General features: G+C 36.3%; 3 pseudogenes across 1 annotated transcript in view; 1 reads left to right on the top strand and 2 right to left on the bottom strand.

Moving 5' to 3' along the window:
- LOC110597002 (E3 ubiquitin-protein ligase RNF213-like) overlaps positions 1 to 22783 on the bottom strand; it is a 188775-nt pseudogene that overhangs the window by 162805 nt on the left and 3187 nt on the right. Inside the window, exons 3-4 of the transcript XR_013437186.1 lie at positions 10137 to 10242; positions 5359 to 5482 (exon numbers count right to left, since the gene is read on the bottom strand). The product of XR_013437186.1 is annotated as an E3 ubiquitin-protein ligase RNF213-like (transcript). The remainder of the gene's footprint in view (positions 1 to 5358; positions 5483 to 10136; positions 10243 to 22783) is intronic.
- On the bottom strand, positions 5924 to 6885 carry LOC101954419 (large ribosomal subunit protein uL18-like; annotated as a pseudogene).
- LOC101978261 (gamma-glutamylcyclotransferase pseudogene) lies at positions 19469 to 20158 on the top strand (annotated as a pseudogene).

The following is a 22783-nucleotide window of genomic DNA, read 5'->3' as shown; positions in this document are numbered from 1 at the left end:
GATTGAAAATAATCTCTCAAACTATTCTTCTGAAAAAAATCATAATTTAAATGATTGCCCTTTATAGTGAAATTATTTAAAAGACCCCAAGTAAGACACACCATTTCCACATTACTTTCATAAATTTCAAAAAAAAAATATTACCTATAAGAGAATTTTGAGATCACATAATTTGTCCTTAGCTTTCAAGGATGAACAAACAGACCAAAGAATTTAAGAGACCTTGGAACAATAAATAGCTGCTCTGTAGTTTGAACAGCAAATTAAATTTGAACAGCAAATTTAATTCTAATTGTGGACAAATTTTTAAAGGATTTTTGAACTATCCTTAAATCCGACTACATGAAAACATGTTCCTCCAACTTGCTGGAGCCCCTTTCATCTATCTGCACTGACGCACAGTGACCACTGGCGGCTCCTAATCTACCCTCTAAATTTCAAGCAAATGAATTTGCAGTAATTTAACTTGATGGTTTGGTTTGATTAAGCCACATACAAACAACAACACTGACCCTGTATCATATAATGTGCATTGGTTTCTGTTTATTTTGCTAAATTATGTCTGCTTTCCAATTTTTGAAACTTTCCACACCAAGTAATACACCTTCGAGCTATGTAAGGAATGTTTACAGGAAAACAAGTGGCTTGATGACAAAGAAACATGTTTATTTTATGCATTCAGATAAACATATATCCAAAGCACACCTGCTATGCTCATGTCCACCTCCCAAAAAAAGAAAAAAAGAAAGATTTCATTAAAAAAACAATATGATGCCTTTACAATTGATGGATCTGTCAATCATGGAAATTTATTCTGTCACTTTGGAAATTGATTCAAGAAAAGGTTCATAAAAAAGAAGTCCAATACATTTCTACATAGTACAGTACCTCTCTAGAGATGAAGACACCTGCCTACATTTCCTCTGATGGGGAAGGTGGGTATAAGTTCAGAGAACACTAGGAGAGCAATGTGTCCAGATGATGTAAATTGTCATATTCTATCTTCAGATGAAGAACTGGTCAAGAAAACTATGCTCAATAACATGAATAGGGACTCACTGACAAAAATCACTAGCAGCTGTCCTGCATCTACAAGGAAAAGTTGGTCACTGTATTGTGCCTCTGAGAAGTACAGCCCCATGAGAACTTTCTCAGAAGTTCTTCCACCATGTTTCTATTCAGGGAGAAATACAGGTTAGAGTTGAGTGATATCCTTTATTCAGCCCAACTCTCTTATAGATGAGGCAAAGGAGGCCTAGAAAAATGTTCCTGCCCAACTTAACAAAATAATTCAACTCCACCACACATTTCTGGGTAACCTAGTGCTAGTCATTGAGCTTTTTGAATTAGTTAAGTTGTTCAAAGATGGCAGAGGTCTGAGGGCTTCCTGGGTACCTTTTGCAACTAAGCCCTAACCTATATTTCATATGACAAAACTCCAGGAGGAATAGAACTAGATCATGGACATTCAAGGGCACATAAAGACATTGGTCAACCTACTACTGTCTCTATCCTAAATCTCAGAGTTACTGGGACTTACCATGTTGTCCATTTGTCTGTTGTCATCAATAGCTCTCTTCTGCAAGGTCAATTTAAAGAATGATTTGGTATCTGTGACTTACTGAGGTGAAGGTGTGTCAGCTCTAAATGACAGCTTTCAGGTTCTAAATGGCCACCTTCAGATCTCAGCTCTGACCCCAGATCCATGGGAAAGCCCAGCAGTGGCACCCGTCATGACCCCACAAGTACAGGTCCTTCTAAATCAGTATTTACATTAGGACCCTTCAAGGACTGTCTTTCTTGCAGTAGTTCTAGAATCTTGGGATTTTCCATGATTTACCTGAATATTTTCAGCACAGGAAGATGCTATGAGATGCATCTAGATATCCCTATCACTCATCAGCATCAACAGCTCTCTTCTGCAAGGCCAATATAAAAGCTTTCTGTTCTGCACAGGCTCATTCCCATGGACATTCACAGGGTGGTAATTTCACTTAGTAAATCACATTGAACAAAATTATGGGGGTCTGCTCATTCATACATGAGGGCTTCTACTATCTCACATGGAAGGACTTCTGCTCTCTTGAGGCAATCTCATATGTGCTTGATCTCTTTCCAGGCCTGACATAACCCAAATGCTCAGTTCACATAAGATGTTATTATTATTAGTGTCTACCTATGAATTTCAACCTACAACATGCCATTTTAGCAAAATCATTTGTTGATGGAAAACACTATACATACACTTATAAAATGAGATATGAACAGAACACCATGTCATTTTCAATTGAAAGTATGGCTTATTATCTATAATCTTGGAAAAGTGAAAAAAATAAATTTCTCTGAGCCTCAATTTCTATGTTCAGTAAATAAAGAAACTGGGTCAAGAAGCATCTAAAAACCCAAAGTTATCACTCTAGACATGTGAGACTATTAAGGTAACTGTGAGGCAGGCTGCAGACCTAGCCAGGTTCTGAGTATTTGTATTTTTATTGTTCACCAAGTCTCATTTCATGGTAAGGCTGTGGAATTTTGTTTGTTGGAAGAAAGAACAGCAAAATAAACTTCTCTGCAACATCTGCATTTCCCCCTCTGGCATAGTTTAAGGGACATGCTGTTGCATTTCCCATTGGCAGAGGCACTAGCATGCCTTTTTAGGAACTACTATTAGAAGCCACAAAAACCAGCCAGAGTAAGCTACCCCAAGTAGGAAAAGGAAGGGCTCTTTCCAGGCAAATGCCAGTATTAAAAAGATGTGGGGTCATGGTAGGACAATCATCAAAGAATAGATATTCTTTCTTTACTTCTTTTTTTTTTTAATTCCTCACTAAGCCTGCTGTGTTAGTAATCTTTCCGTCACCACAGTAAAACACTGAAGATAATTAACTTATAAAGAGAAAAGATCCACTTGAGCTCACAGTTTAGGAGTTTCCAACTTAACAAACAGGAGAACCTCACGCTTTGGGTCCTAGTGGGTGTGCCAGATGGCAATGCTGGGGAATGCCTGGCAGAGCAAACTGCTGTAATCAAGCCAAGAATCAAAAGAGGAAGAAGAAGAGACCAGGGTCCCACAATCTTCTTCAAGAGTATGTCTGCAGTGACAAGATGGTCTTCACTAGGGACCACTTTCATAATGTTCTTTTGGCTCCTGACACTGCCAGCCTGGGGACTAAGCCTTTCATACATGGGCCTTTGGGAGGACATTCACGACCCAAACCATAGCACCTCCTAACAATTCATTAACAAATTAAATTTGGACACCAAAACATTACTGATCATGGAATGTTTTCTTGGGATCTTCTCTACTTTTCTATGGATCTTGGGATTTTTCAGTGGACATGGACTCTGCTCACAGGGTTAACACAAGACAAAATAATGAAAATCTTTAGCATGCCCTAGACTTCAGTGATAGTTAAGCACCTAAATAATAAAAGAGAAATGTATAATTGGGATGCCACTATCTTTTTAAAGTTTTAGTTGTTCCCACCTGATCTACAATAATGAAGGCAAAACAAGGAAGACACTGAGTAACTTGGAAGCCTAGTATCACCACTGACATTGACAACATCTAGGAAGATCTCCTTGTTTGTTTCCCCACATATTTTATTGATCACTCATCTTTTGATAAAATTAAGCCAGTGCATTTCTCTCTGCAATCACACTGCAATGTTTCAGTCAGTATTGATAATAAAATGCTTGCCCCAAATCCTAAAACAGCTGAACCCACATCTACAGCAATGCTCCAAGAGCTCTCACGTTTTGCTAGTACATTCTCAAACAGGAAGATGTATCTAATCTAATGCTGATCACATCACATGATTAACCACTGCCAAAATGTTCAGACTTTGTTTTACCTATGAAGAGGTAGTAGGTATATAAACTATATCAGGCTTTTTTTAAAGCTTCTTGCAAACCCTCATATGTTAACCCATGCATAATTCCCTCCTTGTAGAAAACTGCAACACTATCAGGGCAGTATAGAGTAGTAATAATAGGGATACCAAATTATAGCTAACTCATAATTACCTTAGTATCATCTAGAGTTGATATTTTTCTTAACATTGTCTCAGAACGTGCAGGTTCAAATTCTGCAGAGGTTAAAGTACCTGTTTCTATATCACCAAGTTAATACAGAAACAGTTTCCCAAAGGAGGGACATTCCTTTTTGGTTGGTGAAACAATGTTGAGGAGGAGAGGTACACACAGACACAGTTACAGAGAAATGGATAGGAGCTATATATTCAAAGAGGCTGTGGCTCACATCAATTAAGTTAGGGTAATTGTCATTCACTAGACTTGATAATTTAGTCCTTCTGAGAAGCAGACATCAAATAGGAAGAGTCAAGGATTTGTGTACAACATGTATTATTGCTATCTACCACACAATTATTTTCTAGGTAACACATTGTTGCACATAAATATATGCTTACATACAGTATGTATGATTTAGGAACAATTATTAACTTCCAGAAAAATTCATGTGCTTACATAGATGTAAACAAGACACCCTTAGAAGTACAGAGTACAATGGCCGTGTCTGGGCTTGGGCAAGGAGGAAATAGAGAGATTTTGGTCAACGGGTACAAAGTTTCAAATATGGAGAATAAAAAAAGCTCCTATAATATAATATGCAGTATGGTGACTAGAATAACAACACTGTAGTGTTTACCTACTATTTACTAGGAGAGTAAATCTCAACTGTCTCATCAAAGAAAGAATGAAAGAATTATAAATGGCATAAGGTAATTGCTATGCTAATTAGCTTAATGAGGGCAAGCATTTCACCATGTATACATATTTCAAAACATCTGGTTATCTGTTTTAAATATGTATCTTTTTATTTGTCAATTACACCTCAATTACATCTCAATAAATCCAGAGAATAAAATAAAATATTTTTGAAAGATTCAAAAGAAAGCAAAGAACATTTTCATAAATTTAAAAAGTGAATAGAGAACTGGGAATGAAGCTCAGTTGTAGAGCATTTGCTAGCACATGTGAGGCCACAAGCTCCATCTTCATCATCATAGGAAAAAAGAGTAAAGATTCTCTGAAGTGTTTTACATTTATTGATGTAAAAAATCATTTATCCTTTTTTCTTTTAAACTAATAAGCAAAGACTTATTGGTATTACTTCACAAGGAAAGAACTTTTCCAGAAAATAAGGACACAACCATTAACCCCCACATTTTACCTGTTTTCTAACTTTTTAAAAATACTTCTTGGCTACCACACTACAATCACAATGCACATCTAAATAAGCATGTCAACTTAGTAAATCCTTGACTTTCTTAATTTTGGTTTTGCACAGAGCAAACACCCATAGGAATTTAACTTTTACAGAAGAGCTTAACATACCTGTCATGTTACAGTACACAAGAGCTGATCCGAGAGGGGTACTTCCATCCAAGTCAATGTAGTAGAGGCCTGAAGAGTTTCCACTGTGCTTACATGTAGGCTTCAGATGACCACTTGTATAGAACTGCAAAGAAGTCACAGTGTTACAGAGGGGCTTTGAGGGAATGGAACTCTCCATATTGCCCATGGAGTGGGACTTTTCTCCCATGAGGGTCATCTTGCATCGTTCTTGGTCATGTCTTCTCTCAGAGAGTGTCCTTCCATCTCAACTCTGCAGCAGGTAGATTCAGAGGCACAGAGTGAAAAATTGGGGGATATCTACTCTGAATCAGAATCCTACACATCCTTATTTTCAAAATCAAACAAATTAGATTTATTCTAGTCTAGTCCAAGGATTTCAAGTGCATTGGCTTAATCTACCTAAATGCTGTTATTATCTAATGATGATTAATTTTTTAACACTTTACTTAGTAATTATACCTTTTGTTTACTTAAAACAATTTATATGTTAAAACATTTTTCCAATAGTTGAATTATTCACATCAGCAACTCTTCATGCCATTTATTTTCTGGTTCAATAAGTTTATTATCTGTATCTGAAAAAACTTCATAGAAAAACTGTTGTCTGGTTTAGCTCTCTGCAGCCCTTTCCTGAGCTCTGAGGAAGATTGCCTTCTTTTGAGCTACCCAATCTTTCTTCTGGGCAAGAAACATTTTAGGACTGTTCCACCTTTTTTCTTTTTTAACTTCTCTCTTGGGCTTTTTCTCATAGACTGGATTCTCTCGTATAGCAGAATGAGCTTTCTAATACATCTCCTCCATCATGTCAGGGGTAACGTTGTTCTTTATATACTGAGAAAATTGTTTCTTGTAAGCATCTTCATCTTCTTCCATTAGTTAACGCATATAATCTGCAACATTCTGACCCATAATGTGCTTCCGATGTACTTCTGCATTGAACTCCTTGCTTTCAAAATCATAACCAGGGAATCGTTTGGTACTATGGGGGATAGACAAGTCTCCATCCACAGGTCCCTTCAGGGCCCCAAAAACTTTACTGCCAGTTGTAGTTCTAGCAAGGCCTGCATCCAAATAGCAGGTGAAGGCACCAGGTTGACCGTCAATTCTTTCCACACTGTATTTATCTCCAGTCACCTCCAGTTAGCCTTAATAAATCTTGTCCATACCAAATCTATTGAGAAGCCTACAGGCCAGCAGCAGGCCAGTACAATATGCTGTAGTATAATTTGTTAGGCCAACTTTCACACCATATTTTGGTAGTTCATGTGCATATACTGCGCAGACTATCATATCCCTTTCTATATGGGCATAAGCAATCTGGCAAATGATATCTCTGTTAGTTACACAAACTATCATCCTGTATTTGGGTGTGTTGTACTTATTTTTGTCCTGTATCACCAAGCATTTCCGAGCATAGTAATCAGTTTTGCCCTCTTCTTGACAATTTTAAGAAACCCCATCCTGTGCTGGGGATGTGGCTCAAGCGGTAGTGCGCTCGCCTGGCATGCGTTGGGCCCGGGTTCAATCCTCAGCACCACATACAAACAAAGATGTTGTGCCTGCCGAAAACTAAAAAATAAATATTAAAATTCTCTCTCTCTCTAAAAAAAAAAAGAAAAGAAAAGAAAAGAAACCCCATCCTGCGGAACAGAGCCCGGGTCCACAGATCCACACAGACCTGCAGGCCCAATAGCACTATAGGGGAGAAAAGCTCTTCATGACATTTTTAAGTTCATTTTTAAAAGACACTTTCTTAAATGCTTAGCAAATGATTATCAAAAAATTAAACAAAAATATTTTATGTCTCTTTTTAATTTTAATTTATCCCAATTCACAATTTTTTAATTTGTACAACAAATGCTTTGCTATATAAAAGGCAAGTGATTAAAATCTCCACATTGAACCTAATTGATATTTAGCATAATTTTAAATGAATAGTCAATCTATAACATCTCCTGTGTGAATCACACATTGTCTTGATGGGAAAACCCTTCAGAAAGCCTCAAATACAGGCCACAGCTACCAGAAAAGAAATGAAAAAGCATCAGATGAGGTGTCCATACAGACAGACTTGGGTAGTGGTTATGCAAGTGATACCAAGACAAAGAGATCCTAGTAGAATTGAGGATACAAACTTAGGCCATTCCACAGTGACTGCTCTCCCTCTCTCTATGTATATTGAGTGTGTATATATACACATATATACACTCACACACACAAAGTATGCATTTATATACCACTGTGTATCTATATATGTGTTTCTATATGTATCGGTATATATTATATATGTGTGTGTATTCCCCTCATTTCAAATAGTTAAGAATGACCCAGGGATGTGTATAAAAATTATTTTTCTCTCATCTCATTGAATAAAAGGACACAGAAATGTCTGTTTAGTTCAAGGATATTACAAAAGAAAAATTTTTTGTTAAATATGATCAAGGGTCCTGTGTGTACAACCAGAGGCCTCCAAATCAAGAGTCCAACTAGAACCATCTCCAACTGATAAAAATACAGACAACATGGATTGTTTTCCCATCATGCTTGGATTTTGGCCACTTACATTCACATTTCTATAAACAAACATGCTAATAACCACCCAGGAAAATAGCCCAGAGTGACGCATACACACATTTGGGCTGGGGCTCAAATTGCCTATAATAACAAAGGAAGAGGAAGAATGATTAGGAAAAATTTAATCTAAATGGGAATGTATATATGCATTAATTTTATACTTGGAACTTCAATCCCTGTCGTGTACTTCAACAAAAAATAATGGCCCCATGATCACTTGGTTTTGATTTTCAACTTTCCTTTGATATAACCATAGAAGAATCACAATAAAATAAAATCAGTTAATAAAACAAATCATGGGCCACAAGAGGAAAACCCTTTACATTTATCAGTCAAGTTTTTCTTCTCAGGGTTACTTGGATTTATGTTTAGATAACAGCTACTGATACCAAACACATTTAGTGGGTATCTGCTTTGTCTAAGAAACTTTTCTAGTGTGATGGGAGAGGCTGTAAGTAAAAGAAACCATCTCAGTCCTAACTCTGTACCTGTGACCACATCCTTAATCCAAGGTTTCTGAGATCAGATGTCCATCCCCTTTTAAATGAGAAGTTCCTTAGCAAATTCTTACCTAGCAGAGTAAAAATAAATGAACATACAAATGGAACTGATCACTGGATATGCAGGGGGTGAGTCACCTTCTTTTGCTTCTCTGTGGAACTCTAACATCTGGAAACCCAGGGGTCTCATTCCAAACTGACACACTAGCTCCCTGGGATTCAGTTTTTACAAAGTTAGATTTGTGACAATCCATTCTCTATGTCTCACCGTTTATGTAGGAATAAAATTAATTCACATGGAACAGTTGTTTTTTTCCCCAGTCCTGGGTATTAAAACCAGGGCCTTGCACATGCTAAGAAAGTGTTCCACCACTAAGCTATATCCTCAGTCCTTTATAATTTTTATTATGAGACAGGGTCTCACTAAATCACTCAGGGTCTTGTTGAGTTGCCAAAGCTGGCCTTGAACTTGCAGTCCTCTTGTCTCATTCTCCCACAGGTATGTATAATGTGCCAGGCTCATAAAAGGGTTTTTAATGGTACAATGGTGGTATTGCCCCAGCAGGAAGGGACTGAAGGAGGCATTTGTGAAATGTCATGCTCCTCCTCTAAAAACCAAGGGAGAGGGGAAGTGCTGTGGAGATGGGACTCCAAACATCAAGAGTGACATACGAATTAAAACAAACAAATAAAAAGTCCTAAATGAATAGAAACAAAAGTCAATAATCAGAAAAACCATGATTATTTCAGGGGCTCAATCACATGCTTCTAAAAGCTAATAATTAGTAGTCAGTAAAGTTTTGTTAGCTTGAAATCTGACAGAGACTAATTCTTGAGAAAGAAGATAGGTGATGATTGACAGCCCTGGCTCCAGGCTCAGAGCTGTGAGTCGATGTAAATCTCCTCAGCCTCCTTCCTCCCTCAAGTGCAAATGTAGGTAATAATAATTCTTACCTCCTATGCTTGTTTTGAGGATTCAAGGAGTTAAGACATGCAGAGAATGATGCATTCCACTGTCATGTATTTTAAAAATAAAAGCAATTAAAAAAAAAAACAGTTGCAAGAACAGTAAAAAAAAAAAAATGCTGAGGACTAAAATTGGGCAGGCATATAGTAAATTCTGCACATGTGTTAACTCTTTCTATCTCCTTCACTGTCAAACAAGAACAAGACTGGCCAGGACCTGAAAGTTTACCTGTTTTCTCATTATTTAGAAGTATGGCCACATTTGCACCTCTTCTCATACTTCTGAGGCATTCCTCATTCAATTATATGTTGATAATCTGGCCACACATTATCTTTGGAAGACAAGAACTGAGAACTATATGTGTACTCAGATTGAGGAAGAGAACAAGATATCCCATTGTGTTTTCTGGATGCAGTTCATTTGGTTTAAATTCCTGCTGTATTTTATTTTACTATACTTATATTACCTTTGCTGGTTATTTTCTTTTGCCTTTTTTTCTCTCTATGCTGTTGTATTTGATGTTATGAATTTTTAAAGTTACTTCAACATCATTGGGAAATAAAATTGATTAAAAATAAACCAGCCAAAAATGAGTCTGTAAAAAAACTTTTGCTTCTTGTCTTCTGGTACAGGGGTTCACAGACACAAACACTTATGCACAAAATAATGAACATGAAATAGAACAGAAAGGAGAGGCAGTAGGTTATGAAACTTACAGGAATGGCAGGTGGCTCCTGCATAGCCCACATGAGTGCAGTCAAAGGAGAAGGTGTCCCAGGACTGGGAACATTCACCCCATGTTCACAATAGCTGGGCAAACACCTAAAGAAGGACAGACACATTGTTGTTTTTACATTCACTCATAATAAACTGCATCTCACACTAGTATGGTATAGGAAAAGAAGGAGGACAACAATCAACAGAAACATTTCAACAGGACCAAAGACTGTGGAGTCTGATCTCACCATTTATGTGGGAATCAGATCAATTCACATTGAATAGTTGTTTTTTCCCTTGAGTTTTCTCAAGGTCAACTAACGTTCAACCTCAAGTCAGTAAGTGCAGTACATGCTACTGATTCTCATGCATTTATGACAGGCAAATTTTCTATTTATCAAAAAATGTTTTTCCTTCTCATAAAAACATAATATTGATTTCATACCTGACCAGGATATAAACTGCTTGCAATGACCATAGGCAGAGCCTGCATTTACACCTTAAATCTGAGTTGGGCATATGACCAACTTTGACCAAAGGACATTTTAACAACACATAGTAATTAGTAGTCAGGCACAAAAAGGACATTTCTCTTTTGTAAACCTCAAATATGTTTCTGATACATATGAAGAATGAAGTGGGGTTTTTTTTTGCCTAAAAGCACAACAATATAAATCAAGAATCAATAAATGGTATGGAGTCAAACTAATAAGCTTCTTCTTGGCAAAGTAAATAATTATGTGAAGAAAGAGCCTACAGAGTGGGAGAAAATCTTTATATATACATCAGAGCACTAATCTCCAGGATATATAAAGAACTCAAAAACCTTAACACCAAAAAAATAAATAACCCAATCAATAATGGGCTGAGGAACTGAACATACACTTTTCAGAAGAAGATAAGACAGTTGATCAACAAATATATGAAAAAAAATGTTCAATACCTTAATTACTAGATAAATGCGAATCGAAACTACTCTAAGATTTCATCTCACTCCAGTAAGAATGGCAGTTGTCAAGAGGACAAGCAACAGTAAATGTTGATGAGGATGTGGGGAAAAAGGTACACTCATACATTGCTGGTGAGACTGCAAATGGGAGCAACCACTCTGGAGAGCAGTATAAAGATTCCTTAGAAAATTTGGAATGAAACCACTGTTTAACCCAGCTATCCCACTCCTCGATTACAGCTTTGTAAGGATAGAAACAGATGTCATTTATCTTTTATTTTTTATTTTTGGGTGGGAGGGCTGGAGACTGAACTCAGGGGTACTCAACCACTGAGTCATATCCCAGCCCTATTTTGTATTATTTTTAGTTAAACACATGGTCTCACTGAGTTGCTTAGCATCTCGCTTATGCTGAGGCTGGCTTTGAACTCATGTTCTCCTGCCTCAAACTCCTAAACTGCTAGGATTATAGGCAAGCACCACCGTGCCTAGCCAGAAGTCATTTTATAGCCCAGTGGGCTGTAATCTCCAAATGGAATGTGGTCTTACTTCCTGTTGAAGTTCAGTTTACATCTAATTAAATATCATATTTTTAGTATTTCTTATGCAAATGAGCACATAAATCCAAGTCCTGCAAGTGATCTTCAAACCAGATTTCTCCTTTCTGCTTGATCTCTCACTAGTGACTTGGTTTTGGGGACTCATAAGGGTCTTATGTGGGTCACGTTTCTAATGTAACCCCAAAAGTCATAGATCCTGCTCTACAGAGTAAAAACATCTGAAAACAAAAACAAGAGGATTTAGGTTAGATGCTTAAAATATATTTGATGAAGTTAACTCTGAAATAGAATTCAGGAAGAAATTCTGTAATCTTAAAGCCAGAACAACGTGAAATGAAAAGAAAAAAATATTTCTTGTGGTCTTTCCATGTAACCCTTCTAACTTAAACATTGTAATAAAAATTTTGTAATCTATATTATTTTTCATCTATTTAAAATTTAAGCATCAAATATCAGGAGAAATTTACCTTTACTTTGTTTTCAAGGGAAAAATGGTATATACTGCACTTTAAAAATTTAAAAAGCCATTCAACCTGGATGGAAGTATATCTCAGTACAGAGCACTTGCTTGCCATATGCAAGGTCCTGGGTTCCTAGTCTCTAGCACCACCTGCCCCCCTGCAAAAAAAAGAAAAAAAAACAGTGTTCTATAATAGTGTTGACTAACCAAAAAAACTCAATAAAGATATATACATATATATGTATATACATATATATTCATGTGTATAAGTGTATATGATTATATACATATACATATATATATATATATAGTAACCTATATCCACATGAAAACAACTGTAAATACTTCCAGCTACAATTGCATATAGATTGTAATGCTAAACAAACCAAAATTCAGGCAAAACACTGGCCAAATTAGTGCCCACAGTTCAGCTCACAAGGAAACTCAGCATGCTGGTTGTCAAGAATTTTTGGTTTATAAAAGAAAGAAAAAATTTTTTTTCACTCCCAGCTTTTCAACCAATAAGCAGTAAAGGAATGTATTAGGAAACTGTGGTGGTGAAAAAACCTTTTGGCTAAGAAATTCAACTCCTGAAAATTATCATCAAAATAAAAGCCTCAATATCTGAAACCACATGTGCCAATGCCAATGTTTGTAGTGGGGAAAAAACTAGAGATAGGATACCCACCTTCAGTAGGAAAAAGAAGAAAATACTGGTGCACTTTCATAATGAAATGTTTAATAGCCATTAAAATAGAACTATACCTGGTTAAAAAAAGAATCCCACAATGTGTTACTGAGTCAGACAAGCATATTTGTAAAAACTATCAAATTCAGATAGGTAAGTATTTATAAACATGTACATGAATATGAGCCAGTGATAGATCTAAGTGAGATTTGATTATGCTGGATACAATAAGGTAGGCAAACTAGTCCAGAAATATGACAGTGTTGGGAGGAAATACAGTTCTGCAGGGAAAAAGCAGAAGGAAATCTAAGAAAGCCAAGCAGAAAGAAAAACTGGGAGGAGACCTCAGAGAAATTCTATGGTAAGTTCTGGCCTTTCCTTTCCTCATGGACACACAGATTCAAAGAAATACAGATCAAGTCTTTTTATGAAAAATAAAGACCTTATTTCATAAGAAGCACGAAACTAGCCACACTGAAGCTGGTAGCAAAACCCATGAAACCCTAACCCCTTTTCCAGCACAGTGTCAGAGAACTATGAAACTGCATTCCAGCTTCTTCCAGGGGAGGGAAGGAAAGGTCTGAACTGCACATCCAAGTCCAATGTTCTGAGGGCTGCCCATCGGTCTGGTCTGATTTACTTCTTACCTGAATCTGAGTCTTAACAGGAAGGGACCCTGTGTGGGAGTCCCTGAGAACAAAAAGAGCAGAGTGGAGGATATCTACCAAGCAAGTACGCCCTGTAGCCCCTCCCCAAGGCTCAACACAGAGTTCACTGCTGAAATCCCCAAATCCCAGGTTCCTCATGGGGAGGGGAAGAGATGGACTGTGTATCCAACATTCCAAATTTTCCAGTGACTGGCTTCTACCCAAGGGACTGTTTCCTTCTCTCCTATCTTGAAGCAAATAAGAAGCTGGCATGCTGTCGACATCTAGGAGATATGAGAACAAAGACGGCAGTTTAGACTAGGAAGCAAGCACCTGCTAAGCCCCTCAACTAGAGCAGAAAAGCAAGAAGGTAGAAACCACCAAATTTCAGTTCCTGAGGAAGAAAAGGATTGGACTGTATGTACAAGTTTCCAACTTTTTCAGGGGCTGCCAGAGAGACTGGCTTCTGTCACATTTGTCTTGGTGTACTGATGGGACCTGAAACATTTTAGATACCTGTGAGCCACTGGGGAAAATGGTGGCAGTTTGAACTATCATGTCACTACATATATAGCCTATCTTTGTGGTTCAAAAAGGGAATAAAGTAATCACCAAATCTCAACTTTTCTCTGGAAGGGGAGAGCTGGATCAGATAGTGTGCAGTGTTCCAACATTTTCAGAGGCTGTCTGAGGAACTGGCTTTTATCTCACCTCTCTTAGAGCATTGATGGGACCCAGCATATTCTAGATGCATGAGGGCCACTGAGAGTATAGCCAAAGGATGGACTATTCTGTAGTCATCTGCCAGAGCTCCTCTCCTGGTCAGCACAAATTAATCAATGAGAATCCCAGAACCTGGCTCATCTCTGTGATGAAGAGAAAAGAAAGAAACATATGCCAAACCATCATAACTGGCTTCAATCTCACCATTTTCAGAGGATGAATGAGACCTGGTATAATCTAGATGTCTGTGTCCCTCTGAGACCTCAAAGGAATCCTGGTGTGCTGCTGGATCAAAAAACCAGTGGTACTACAGACAGGAACCAAAAGCAGCAGAAGTCTGTGAATTCATGAAAGAAAGAAAAAAGGAAATGAAAGGAAGGAAGGAAGGAAGGAAGGAGAGAGAGAGAGAGAGAGAGAGAGAGAGAGAGAGAGAGAGAGAGAGAGAGAGAGAAGAGAAGAGAGAGAAAGTAAAGATAAAAAGAAACAGGCAAATCCCCTAACTGGGAATTTACACAACTAAATCCAGCCAAGACACATACACAGAGAGTTTGATAGGTACGTGGCAACGCTTCCCATTGAGGGTCTTATTCTATACAAATCCTGTTCATAAAGACTGGAAAATGTGTTTTTTCCTAATGTGCAGATACTAATACTAAGAGACAAGGAAAATGAACAAATAGAAAAACATGCCTCTCCAAAAGAAATAAGATGAGACTTTTAGAACCCAATTTTACTAACATGTAATATATGAATTACCTGGCAAAGTACTCAAAATAAACTTGGGAGAAAAAAGCATGAACAAAATTAAAAATTTACCAGATACATAAAAAGAGCCAAAAGAAGTCTTGACCATAAAGAAAACAGTAACTAAAATGAAAAATTCTATAGAGAAATCAGTCTATATCAAAATATCATACTAAATCAAACAGAAGAATCATTGAATTTAAAGATAAATCATTTGAAATTAGCCACTCAATGGCATAAAAAGAAAACAAAAAGTGAAAAAAAATGAATAAACTTGGTAACTTATAGGACACTATTGAATAGACTAGTATAAATAATTATGAATGTCCAAGAAAGAAAAGACAGAGCCAAAAGCTTACTCAAAGAAATAATGGGGAAAACTTCTGAAATTTGAAAAAAAGGAAGAAATATCCATATTTAGGAATCCAAATAAGAAGAACCCAAAGAATTCCACAGTGAGAGACATTATAATTGAATTGAATTGTGAAATATTAGACATAAAAAGACAGATCACATTACAGGGGAACTTCCCTGAGACAGTCAATGAATTTTTCAGCAGAAACTTTGCATACATAAAGGCAGTGGAATATTTTCCAAATGCAGAAAGGTAAAACTGCCAACCAAAAATATAATACCTGACAAAATTGTCCTTTAAATTAAAGAGGACGTAAAGAGACTAGTCTTACAAGAAACATTAAAGAGAATTCTTCAAGTTGAAACAAACCAAAGCTAACTAACACTATCTATGCATACATAAGTATAAAACTTACTGTTAGAGGTAAATGTATAGAAAAATACAGAATAATGTAACACTGTGACAATACTGTGAAAATTGCTTTTCAATGCTAGTATAAAATTTTTAAAACAATTATATAAAATATGTGTATGGTTACCCAATACAAAATGATATAAATTGTGATGTTAATAATATAAAGTTCCATAGAGAGGGGTAATAATGTAGTTTTTTTTTGTTTTGTTTGTTTTTGTGGGAATTGAACTCAGGGGCACTCAACCACTGAGCCACATCTCCAGCCCTTTTCTGTATTTTAGAGAGAAGGTCTCACTGAGTTGCTTAGCACCTTGCTTTTTTGCTGAGGTTGGCTTTGAACTCATGATCCTCCTGCCTCAGCCTCCTGAACTGCTAGGATTACAGGCATGCGCCACCATGCCCAGCAATAATGTAGTTTTTATATGCAAGTGAGGTTATTATTATCTTGAAACAGACTGTTAGAAATATACAATTATTTAGAAATAAATCAAAGCATATTACTATAAAAATCAATAAAATATAAAAGAAAACATTATAAAAAAACAGGAACAAAAGATTTATAAGATTGGCAGCAAACCTTTAACAAAATGCTAGTAATGTATTTCTGTGGCACAATAAAAAATAAATATTTGGTATTTGTACCTGATTCCGGACACATAGCTCCCATAACTCTAAATCTCCAAAGGTCTAAGTGCCTTCTGTATGCTCAAGAGAAGACTGATAACTGAATGCTACCTCTATGCACTTTTTAAATGGGAGCTGTTGCCAGAAAGACCAAAGAATAATTAGAGGCATGGAGATTTCCACTGCATTACATGTCCCAGAAGGCAAGAAAGGATAAAGATTGAACTTAATCACCAAGGGCTAATGGCTTACTCTATCTACCTGTGTCACAAAATATTCATAAAAATCACTAAACAAAAGGGTTTGGAGAACATGCAAGCATCCATGTGTTAGGAGTATGGTATGTTCCAAACCATGATGTTTAGGACTCTTCCCTAATTTGTCCTTTGTACCTCATTTGGCTACTTATTAGTAGCTTTTAAAATAAGCTGGTTATAGCAAGTAAAGGGTTTTCCAGAGTTTTGTAAGCTATTGTAGCAAACTAATGAACCTGACCTGAGAGTATTGTGATAACTCTGTAGGCAACTCTTGACAAAAGTGTGGGTAACCCAGAGACCTGATACTTGCAAATGTCATCTTAAGAAAAGACAATCTTGTAAGACTATTCCTTAAGAGTGTGAAGTATGACACTAATTCAGGGTACTGAGTACTAGAATTGCTCTGAACTGTAGGACACACAACTGGTGTCCAAGAGTTGGAAAAATGGTGTTAGAAAAGGCAACATAAATTTGGCATCAAAAGGAAAAATACCACACATGATTGGAGTCAGAAATGTTGTAGCAAAAATATTCACCTTCTTCATTAATGATTACTTTACTTTGAATAAATTAAATTCCTCAACCAAAAGACACAGGAGTGGTTGAACAGATGAAAAAATCAAGATCCACCTATGTGTTGTCTACAAGAGATTCAGGTTTACATATAAGGACAGATACAGACTGAGTTAAGTAATTCAACAAAATAGTCCATGCAAATTATAACCAAAATACAGCAAGGATGGCTAAACATGTCAGAAAAAAAATGAATTTTGAGTCAAAAACTATTACAAGAGACAAAATTTTAATAACATCAAAGGATAATAAAAGGATCAATTCACCAGAAAAATATCATAATTATAAAAACAAATGTACTAACATCAGAGAACCTAAATATATAAAGCAAACATTGCAGAACTGAAGCAATTCAATGATAGTAGGATACTTCAATGCCCAACTTCCAATAAAGAATAGAACATACACATAGAAAATCAATAAAGAAACAGCATAGTTGAACAACAAGGTAGACCAAATAGATATAAACAGAACATTCTACTCAAGAGCAGAAGAATACATTCTTCTCAAGCACACATGAAACTTTATCCAAGGTAGATCACATGCTAGGTCATAAAACAAGTCATAACCAATTTAAGAAGATTGAACTCATAAAAGTTCTTTTCTGGCCACCATGGAACCTGGAATTCAATAGGTGAAGGAAGACTGAAAAATTCAACAATATGTAAAAATTAAACAATATGCTTTTTTCTATTTGTTTGTTTATTATTTATTTACTTATTTGGTGCTATTGTTAGAATTCAAGGCACCATCTATGTAAGGCAAACGCTTCACTACTAAGCTACATCCCCAGAATTTTTTTTTTTTAATTTTTATTTTGAGACAGGACTTTGCTAAGTTTCCCAAGCTGGCCTTGATCTTCTGATCCTCCTGCCTCAGCCTCCTGAGGAACTAGAATTAAAAGACCATGCTGCCACTCCTGGCTGTAAACAACACTCTCTGGAACAATCTGGTGTGTCAAGGAAGAAATTTAGGGGAATTAGAAAATATCATGGGACAAATGAAAAGGAGAACACTCTGTGTCAAAACTTTTGGAATAGAGCATAACAATATGTACCCACTCTGAAGATAAAGGAAGATCTGAAACAAAAAACTAACTTTATACCTCAAAGATCTAGACAAAGGAACAAAGCCCACCTACCTCATCAAAGAAAGAAAATCATAGAGATTAGAAGAGAATTTAATGAAACAGAGAAGAAAAAAATTAATAAAATTGAGTTGGATTTTTGGAAAAAATGATGAAATTCACAAAGTTTTAGCCACACATGAGCAAAAAGGAGATTGAAATAAATAAAATCAGATATGAAAGAAAAGATATTACAACTGATGACATACAAATAAAATGGATCCTAAGAGACTAATAAGACCAATCAATGCCAACCAATTGGAGAGCATAGAAGAAATGTAAAAATTCTCACAAAGATATAACCTATTAATATCAAGTAATGAAGAAAAAGACAATCTTAATAGACTTGTAACTAGAATAGTAAAAATGCTGAGTTGGTGACCAAAAATCTCCTACTAAAGAATATTTAAATAATTTGGGGCTGGGATTGTGGCTCAGCAGTAGAGTTCTCGCCTAGCATGTGCAAGGCCTTGGTTTCAATCTTCAGCCCCACATAAAAATAAATAAATAAAATAAAGCTATTGTGTCTATGTACAACTAAAAAATAAATATTAAAACAAGAATATTTAAAGAATTTAAAAATATTTAAAGAATTGAAGCCAATCCTTATCAAACTCTTCTAAAAAAATAGAAGAGAACATTTCCAAACTCATGCTGAGACTATCAAAATTAAAGATGATTTAAAAAGCAAAACCACAAAACAATATTTGTGATGAACATAGAAGCAAAAATCTATATCAAAATACCAGAGAACTGAATTCAACAACATAATTAAAGGGATAATACATCATGACTAAGTGGGATTTATTCTTGGGATACAAGAGTGGATCAATATATGAAAATCAATTAATGAGATTAACTAAATAAACAGAACAAAGGACTAAAAATCACTTGATTATCCTAATAGATGCAGAGAAGGAATCTGAGAAAATTCAACACCATTTCATGATAAAAACTCCAACAACTAAGAATAAAAGGATATTACCTCCACATAATAAAAGCCATCTATGGAAAGCTAATATGTTCAACGGTGAAAAAATAAAAAGTTTTTCCTTGAAGATCAAGAACAAATAAAGGGAGTTTTTCCCCAGCCCCTAGGGGGTAGTGCTGCAGATACCAGTCGTGGTCTGTTGGCAGCAGCACCAGGTTACTGTGGGTTTCTTGCACTTCTGCTTCCCAACCCCCAGGATGGTGCAGGCATCTGGTGAGATATGGCTAGCTCCTGTTGTGAGGAAGGCACAGGCGAGGAGGAGAGGGTTTTTGTACTTCGCCTATGGCAGCAACTTAATGATGGAGATGAGGTACCTCTAAAACTCCTTGGCCACATTCTTGGCCCGCCTCTAGGATTTTAAGGTTGGCTTTGGCAATTTCCAAGGTAAAACCAGTCAGAGGTGGCATGGAGGCAAGAAGGCATTAAAAGTGGAATGTATGTTTTAATAGAAGTGAAAGTTTCAACTCAAGAAAGGAAAGAACCTATCAAAACTATCTGATGACAAATTATGACCACACTTCCCCATCCCAACTATATAAAAAGGTTATTTGCATGGGTGCAAAAGAAAACAGTTTGCCACTGGAGTATTAAGAGAAGCTAAAAGCAATAGAAATAACCAGATGTAGTGGCACATGCTGGTAACCCCAGTGGCTCTGGAGACTGATGGCAAGTTCAAAGCCAGCCTCAGCAAAAGCAAGGCACTAAGCAACTCAGTGAGACCCTCTCTGTAAATTAAAAAATACAAAATAGGGCTGGGGATGTGGCTCAAGTTAAGTGCTCCTGAGTTAAATCCCCAGTATCCAATCCCCGCCGCCCCCCAAAAAAGGCAATAGAACTAAATGACTATAAAGGAAAGGTCTCAGAAGACCTTATTATCAAAAAGGGAGAACAAGAGCTCTTTAGAACATAACAAAGTACTAATATAAAATATTTTTTTTTTTAGATAGAGTGATACACATTTATTCTCAGATGCTTTCAACGTTTAATAAACTTATACAAATAAATGTAATATAATTCACTAATACATAATAAAGAGGCCTTCTGGTACCACTGAGAATTGTTAGAAAATAAAGAGGCCTTTGGGTCCTACATGGGTTCCAAATAGTGTTCTCATATACACATAGATAGACAGATGAAAATTTTTTCATAGTTGAAAAGGTAATATAGTTTAATAAAGAAATGCTATAGTATTGATTAGAGGGTAAGTAATAAAGAGGCTTTATATTGCCATTTGAATACCAAATAGTTTTCCACATATATATACAGAGAGGTACATAGATACAAAAGTGTTCACTTATACATGTTTTAAGACTTAGTATACTTGAATAAAGAAATGTAATAGTATTCTTTTTTTTTTAAATATTTATTTATTTATTTATTTTTATTGGTTGTTCAAAACATTACAGAGCTCAAGACATATCATCTTTCATACATTCGACTCAATTGGGTTTTGAACTCCCCAAATACATAATACAGACTCACTTCTGTTACATACTCACATTTTTACATAATGGCATATTAGTGACTGTTGTATTCTGCTACCTTTCCTATCCCCTACTATCCCCCCTCCCCTCCCCTCCCCTCCCAACATCCCTCTCTACCTCCTCTGCTGTTGTTCAATTCTCTCCCCTTTTTTCCCCCCACCCCCTTGCCCCTCATAACCTCTTATTATTTTGTGTATCACTGAAGGTCTCCTACAATTTCCATATGTTTTCCCTTCTCTCTTCCTTTCTCTCCCCCCATTCGTCTTAGTTTACTGTTAGTCTTTTCCTCATGCTCTTCCTTCCTGTTCTATTCTTAGTGGCTCTCTTTATATCAAAGAAGACATTTGACATTTGTTTTTTAGGGCTTGGCTAAATATTTTTAACATTTAAGAACAGGGACCTGTGATATCTCCATGTTAATCTGTTTTCAACAGTATTCTGAAGGGGAACTTCACTTTCGTGATTTCATATTTTCAGACTATAAAATAACAGGCTGGTGAAGAGTTGGACAATTAAAAGGGGACTGTGAAGTCCTGTAGTAACAAGTAGATGTGGGTATTCCTAGGGACACTTAAAGCTGTTTTCTTCGGTTGATCTTAAGTGTCCTCTTGTTCTGTGACAAGGATATATTTGCAGTTTTCTCGATGATGGTGCTGGTAAATTGCTCTGCTGCCTGGGCTTTTTTTTTTTTTTTTAGTGTAATAAGAGTAATCAAACTACTGACATAATTGATAATAAAAATAAAATTTTGGAAACTGGAGAAAAAAAAAGAATAAAACGAGCTGCCCACTCTATTTGTAGTCAACATCTTAACAAAAACCATAGTCAGCAATTAGGCAAGATAAAGAAATAAAATGCATCCAAATTGGAAATGAAGAAGTAAAATTATTTCTTTTGCAGATGACATTTTAGAAACAATATTTTAAAAATTGGAATTAATGAAAAAAATTAGTAAAGTTGCAGGATAAAAAAAATCAACACAAAATTCTGTTGTGTTTCTAAGGAAATTGCATTAGTCAGCTTTCTGACACTGTGACAAAATACCAGAGATAATCAACTCATAAGAAAGAATGATTTATTTTGGCTCATAGTTGCAGAGGTTTCAGTCTGTGGTTGCTTGGCTCTGTTGTTTTGGGCCTATAGTGAGAAAGTACCTCATGGTTGAAGCACATGAAAAAGGAGATCTGTTTACCTGATGGCAGCTGGGAAGCAAAGACAGAGAGGACGCTGGAGTCCCAATGCCCCCTTAATGTACCCCCAATGACCTATCTTACTTTCAATAAACCATACCTCCTGAAGATTCCACCGCCTCCCAATAGTGCCACAGGCTGGGGATCAAGCCTTTAACATATTGGCCTTGGGGAACATTCCAAATCCAACCTATAGCATTCTACCCCTAGCCCTCAAAGGCTCATGTGTTAGAAGCCTGGTTCTCAGCCTGTGGTACTACTGTATAGAGGTAGAACCTTTGGAAAATTGGGTCTAATAGAAGAAAGCTGATTTACTGGGGGTATATCCTTGAAAGAGATACTGGGACCCTGGCTCCCTCTTTTCTGCCTCTTAGCTACCACGAGGCAAACAGGTTTCCTGTGCCATACCATGCTGCACAATATATTCTGCAGGGTCCAGTGACCAGAGACTAAAACCTGTGAAACTATGAGCCAAAATAAACCTTTCCTCCTTATAACTGGATTACCACAGGTGTATTGTCATAGTAACAGAAAGCTGACAGAGAAATTAAGAAAGCACTCTCACTTACAGTAGCATTAAAAAGAATAAAATACTGAGGATAAATTAACTAAGGAGGTTAAAAAAAAAAAAAAAACTTGAACTATACAGAAAACTCCAAAACACAGATAAAAGAAATAAGAAATACATGTCAAGTTCATGGATATTATAACAATACTGTTAAAATGGCAATTCAATCCAAAGTAATATACAGACTTAATCCATTCCTAATGGCATTTTTTTATTCAAATAGAAAGCAACCTTAAATTTCATACAAAACAGAGAATTCTATATAGCCAAAGCAATCTTGACAAGGAGAGCAA

This window comes from Ictidomys tridecemlineatus, chromosome 4 (genome assembly GCF_052094955.1).
Source record: "Ictidomys tridecemlineatus isolate mIctTri1 chromosome 4, mIctTri1.hap1, whole genome shotgun sequence".
In the NCBI taxonomy this organism is placed as follows: Eukaryota; Metazoa; Chordata; class Mammalia; order Rodentia; family Sciuridae; genus Ictidomys; species Ictidomys tridecemlineatus.
Note: the sequence above shows the minus strand (reverse complement) of the source record. Positions and strands in the feature narration are given on the sequence as shown.